Here is a 5,886-nt window from a genome sequence, read left to right on the forward strand (position 1 = left end):
AGATAAATAAGGACATTGTGTCCTACGCAGCTGTGTTATTTCTGCTGCTGAACAGCTTCAGTAATGGACACAACAGTGGATGTTCATGTGCAAACACCAGACAATTAAATGTAAGTGTAGAAGGCTGAGACATAGACGTATACTAACTAGGCTGCTTTAGGAACACATGTTAGGCAGGAATGACATTTGAGGACAGCTACAGTCCGGCAGGGATGAAAGGATAACAACAGTCAAATTACAGGTGAGCAGAAATGAACCTGTAGATTGACATTCTGTGTTCTGGGAAATAACAATTCAAGAATTAATAATAATAAATACATAAATAATAAAGATAAATCAACACGGTGTATTTTCACATGTTGCAAATTACAAACCACTTTAATGTAGAAGCCACTGTTTGGGTCGCTGTGCTGTACAAGCAAGGAAACACACAGACGTAACATGTGCTGCTTGCTACAGCGTCAGCTTGAACATTATTTATTTCCAGGGCAGCTGGCAGTGAAATCGTAGGTGACAGAAGAAGATGACAGAATTTAGAAGAATTCAGACAGTCCTGCTGCACTGTTCACCACATCTGGCTGCTGGTGAAGTAAAGTACAGTTTACATGGTGAATGGACTGATTCTTATACAGCGCTTTTCTACTCTGGGAAATTTTGCTTGGAGTGAAATTGTGTGTTTGCGTTGTTTCTTTGCAGAGTGGTAGCTCATTAACATGATGTTGTAATCTTCTGTAGTCGGCTTTCATTAAAATGGAATATCCAGTGTTTGTGTAACATCTCAGCAGACTATAAATTCCTGAGTGAAGCGCTCAGTCTAGTGAAGCTGTACCTTTGCTAAAGGAAACATCATCAGGTAATTCTTCACTTTCTAAATCGAAATGTCCTTTTTAACTGTTCTTTGGTGCAAGCGTGTGATCACAGAGACATGTGGGCTGTTCGTGGTGAGGGTTTGGCAGCATCAGCAGCAGGAGGACTGGGAAAGGACTGGGAAAGGACGACACAGACAGAGACGCCTGGACATGGGAACAAAAATAAGACACAATAAGAAATGAAGGATTTCTGTGTTTGAAGAAAGGGAAAAAGCTGATGTTTTCTCAGAGCCTTGTTTTTGATTCACACTCAGCAGCATTTGGTCATATGAGTGAGTATATTGTAATCCAAGTAATCTTTGCAGAGACCAACTCTCCTGCAAGAGAAGAAAATGAAAGCCTTTGCACTTGCTGTCATCCTCCTCATGATCTTCATCAGCAGTGGTAAGTTAGATTTACAGATTGCTTTTGTTCTGTTCAGTTCAAAGTCGGAGGAGTTGTATATTTACTTTACTGTATAAAGCACATCGAGGCAACTGTTGCGCTATAAAAAAAGAAAAGAAATTTTAACTTAACTAAAACTGCAAAATGTGACTGAAAACGAGCCAGTGCCACCAATCTTCTGTTAGGGGCAGTAACACTGAAGAGCTGGACTTCAACATGTTTCTCTTCTGTTTTTAATTCAGTAGATTTGCCATCAGTGTTCACTAATATTAAACAGTCATATTCATGTGTATATCTCTGTCTTTGTCTTCTGTCAGAGGCTCTGCGGTGTAACCGCTGCGTTCCAATAACAGCTGGTGGCAGCTGCACCAACACAGTGGAGACCTGCCAGAGACCTGATGAGGTCTGTGCCCTTGTCATCAGCACATTTCCCAGTAAGTATGGTTACACACACACACACACACACACACACACACACACACACACACACACACACACACACACACACTATTGTTATTTCATGTTATTTTTGATGATGGTGTTTCTTTGAATTCAAATCTGTACAGTCTGAGTTTTCACTTTGCTCTTTTGCAGGATACTCGTACTTCAAAAGATGCATGAGGAGAGCTGATGCCTTTGCTTTGAAGTCCATTTCCAGCTATAACGTCTTCACATGTACTGATGATCGGTGCAACTGATGAGGGAAACTTCTGCATGAAGATGTCACAATGATATCAGAAGACATGGAGTCACTTTTAACCACTGTTTTATTTTCTTTTGACTGTCTGGCCTTTCATTTCAATAAAAAGGATTGAAAGGATAACAAAAGGATAATTGTGTGTGTAAGGACTGTTTTTTATTTTTGCCTGTCCTGTTTGGTTCTTTCGCCGTCAGAATTATTATCTGAAGGCCAAAAAAGATGCTCAACAGATTCACTTTACCAACTGGATCATTCCAGCCTTGCCATTCGGTCCATTTGACTGACCTTTGTTATTTTATTTTACTTTCACTTGTTACAGACGGGACAGACATGGCTGGGGATAGGAAAGGGAAAAAGAAAGAGAGGGAGGGAAAGAAAAACAGGGGGAAAGGGGACAGTGAGGAAGGGCACGAAAAAAAAAATCACCTGGATTACCTGCTGAGAGAGAACAAAAACCCCAAACAAACAAAAGGAGAGCAACACAATAAACACGACACCACAGCAATAACCTGGGTAACTGTAACTAACAGTAAATGCTAAATATTGAAAGTTATTGTGCAGCACGCAGGACCAACAGCGCACAATGTTGTTGGAGGTAGCAGCCGAGAAAGCTGTAGTTTGTGTCTGTGAGCACTTGTGTGGATCTTGTATTCAAAAGGTTTCTCCATGTAACGATCTGCTAGTGCAGGGGTCAGCGACCTTTAAGACCCAGAGAGCCATTTGGACCCAGTTTCCACGTAAAGAAAGAAAACACTGGGAGCCGCGAATACTTTTTGACATCTAGAATGAAGATAACACTGTATGTATTGTTTTGTACCTTTATGCTTTGTGTGAACAACTAAGGTGTGTTGCTTATGAAATCCATGAAGTGCTACAGAGAAAATTACATTTTATTTATGTAATTAACACATTTTGAACTCTTAAAGAAATATAACCAAAGGAAAGACACCCAGCTGAACTAAAATGATCCAGCAAACAAAAACTGCTGTGAGCCCTCCTTATATCGCCTTTGTGCTTTTGGAGCCTTGACCCGACTTTTAAAAAATAATTAAAAAAAAGCTCGATGCTGCTGAAAGATGCAAAATAGATATTTGCAAAATTCTGCCTAAATATGTATTTTACCTGGTTAATGTGTGTGGCGGGGCGTGGTCTGTAGGGGAGGCGGACGCACCTGAGCTGCACCCGCAACCACGCCTCGCCGCCTTAACGTCTGTGCTGTTGTTGGTATATGTCGGGCTGTGAGCTGCAAAGCTACAGCCGGCTGTGTGCGTACAGCAGCCGTGTGTGAAAAGTGGTCAATAAAGAGAAGCTGAAAAGCGAGTTCATGCAAACATCGTCGGGTCTGCCGTGATATGTTTACAACGGGACTTCTGCTCCTGAACCTCTGCGCACAGCGTCTGCAGGTCGGGGCTGTACGAAGTCACTTTCATCTTTACAGGACTGTAAGCTGTCGTCTGTGAGGCGCGAGCGTGTTTGGTTTAACATAGTTCACGGTGGAGCTGCTGACATAATTGTCGTGTTTCTAATAAAACATCAGTAGTAGTGAGCAAGCTTCTTTATTTTAACGTGGCTCACATCCATGCATGCAAACATAACCTGCCGCTGCTTCTACGACACAGTATATATCACAGTTTGGTTTAGACAGCCCCCTAGTGGTGAAGCTGAACTAACCCACATAACTCCTATCAACACATCCCCTTTTCTTTAGATGTTAACTGCTGAACAACACTGCGCCGATCCCGGCCTTCGATGTATCTGTTGACACTTTTGTTTTTCTTTTTGGATCAAAATACGCCAAAACTGGCTCTGTTGTAAGTGTCTTTTTCAGTTGTTGCCACTCGTTTTCCAGTTCTTTATTCCATCTGAACTCACAGCTATCCGGTTGATCAGTGATGACGCGACGAATCCTACTTCCGGGTCTAAAGTAGTCTGCGTTTACAGTTTTTCTCGATTGGTTTGGCTCATTTCTTGAAACCGAGATGACATTCTCAAAACCATAAGGTCATTTGGCCAAACAGTCTTACAGTTCTGCCCAACATTATAGCTCACTAGCAAAATCAAATATCTTTCCCCAAACTCTTCGTCCATGCTTCAAAAGCAGATTCCTTTCCCATATAAAAGGCCAGTACAGTCAAAATAGCACAGATCCTTCTCAAGTGCCTTGGCACATGTGCATTCATTTAGTGCTTTTGTCAAAATAACCTGGATGGTTTAGCACAACACCATGGATCCCCTGCAAAAGCTCATATCTCTCCCAAAAGAGTTTATCCATGTGTCAAAACTAAATATCCTTCTCATATAAATAGTCAATGCCCCCAAAATGCATTATACCTTTGGCATTGTTTAAGCACTGCAAGTCAAAATGCTTAGACGTTTTGTCACTGAGACACAGGTCTAGCAACAGAATACCACTATGAATAAAACTAAAAGACTTTACAGTAAAATCAGCCTCCAATAAACCACTCATACTCAAGGAAACTGTAAACATTTTCATTCGTACAAAGAAATGTTAACATTAGAGAACATACTGTGAAAAGAAAACATATACAGGATTCTGTAAATGTGAACAGTTATAAACACAAACAAAAAACAAACAAACTCTAGCCTAACATACTGTAAATAAAGTTTCAGAACTATAGTACAGTAATATTTTCAGTGGTCGCCATTGTCACCCTCTCTTTCCTGGCCACCATCCTCATCCCCCTGGCCATCGACGCGCTGCTCTCTGTCAGGCCATAAATTCTCATCCACATCGCAACGGATATTTTCTCTTGCGATGCAGCAAGGGAAGAAACGGCGTGAATGTCTCAACCATCCCCTACATTGATCCCCTGTGATGTCCTCACATGCAGCAGGGCCCTCTGGTCTTGAGCCTGATGCTCATACACCCTCCACCTCCAAGCTGAAAAAAACTCCTCAATTGGATTTAGGAAAGGAGAGTAAGGTGGAAGAAACTCCATTAGCATCCGGGGATGGGTGGTGAACCAGGTTCTGATGCGTGGGCCGCGGTGGAAGTTCACATTATCCCACACAACGACATAATGTGGTAGCTGAGGTCCTTCTTCACCTCTCTCATTTTCTGGGATCAGATCAGTATAAAGGTGGTCCAAAAAATTGAGGAGCTTTTGTGTATTGTAGGGCCCTAAACTGGGAATGTGTGTGGCCACACCTCTTTCTGATATAGCGGCACACATTGTTATATTTGCTCCTCGCTGGCCTGGGACATCCACAGTGGCTCGGTGGCCAATGATGTTACGGCCACGCCTTCGACCTTTGGCCAGGTTGAAGCCAGCTTCATCAATGAACACTAGGATGTGAGGGGTTTCGTTGCCTTCTAATGCCATTATTCTCTACAATAGAATAGAAATAAATCTAATCAGTCAAGTAGAGACAGATACTGCAGGGAGGATCTAAAGTACTGTAAAAACAGGGAGTGGAAAACTGAAGACAATTTCTAGGCAAAATGCTCTAGTCACACAAAGCTGGATTGTGAAGGTAAAAAGGATAACGCAAAACAAAAAAACAGTGGTAACCATGTCTTACTGTAATAGTGTTACAATGATAGACAACCAGTAGTTGACTTACATGCACATACTGGTACCGCAGCCCTTTCACTCTGTCAGAGTTTCTCTCAAATGGTACCCTGTAAATCTGTTTCATGGTCATCTGATGTTTCTGCAGTACCCGGTCTATTGTGGAGATGCTGATAGAGTTTATATTTTGGAACATTACATTGTCTAGCAGGATTGCATTACGAATCTGTCTCAGTGTGATGGCAGTATTTGCAATGACCATGTTGCATATTTCTCGTTCTTGTTGTTCATTTAGAAGTTTTCTTCTGCCACCCACTTGAGGCTGTCGTCCAATCCTAGACATACAAGTCAAAGGTCAACACTGTGAATTTGTTACAAAATGAGTTACCAATGTAATTGT

General features: G+C 41.8%; 1 long non-coding RNA gene across 4 annotated transcripts; it reads left to right on the forward strand.

The window, feature by feature from the left end:
• Positions 1–220: 220 nt before the first annotated feature.
• Positions 221–2,087, forward strand: LOC145423953 (uncharacterized). 4 transcript variants are annotated; one of them, XR_013904895.1, is made up of 6 exons: positions 221–241; positions 488–608; positions 697–853; positions 1,175–1,253; positions 1,571–1,687; positions 1,848–2,087. It is a non-coding gene; the product is annotated as an uncharacterized LOC145423953 (long non-coding RNA). The 4 variants fall into 4 exon arrangements; XR_013904897.1 differs by having other exon boundaries at positions 227–241; positions 493–608; XR_013904896.1 differs by having other exon boundaries at positions 227–241; positions 493–853.
• Positions 2,088–5,886: the final 3,799 nt, after the last annotated feature.

The sequence above is a fragment of the Astatotilapia calliptera genome, chromosome 23, assembly GCF_964374335.1.
Source record: "Astatotilapia calliptera chromosome 23, fAstCal68.1, whole genome shotgun sequence".
Classification (NCBI taxonomy): Eukaryota; Metazoa; Chordata; class Actinopteri; order Cichliformes; family Cichlidae; genus Astatotilapia; species Astatotilapia calliptera.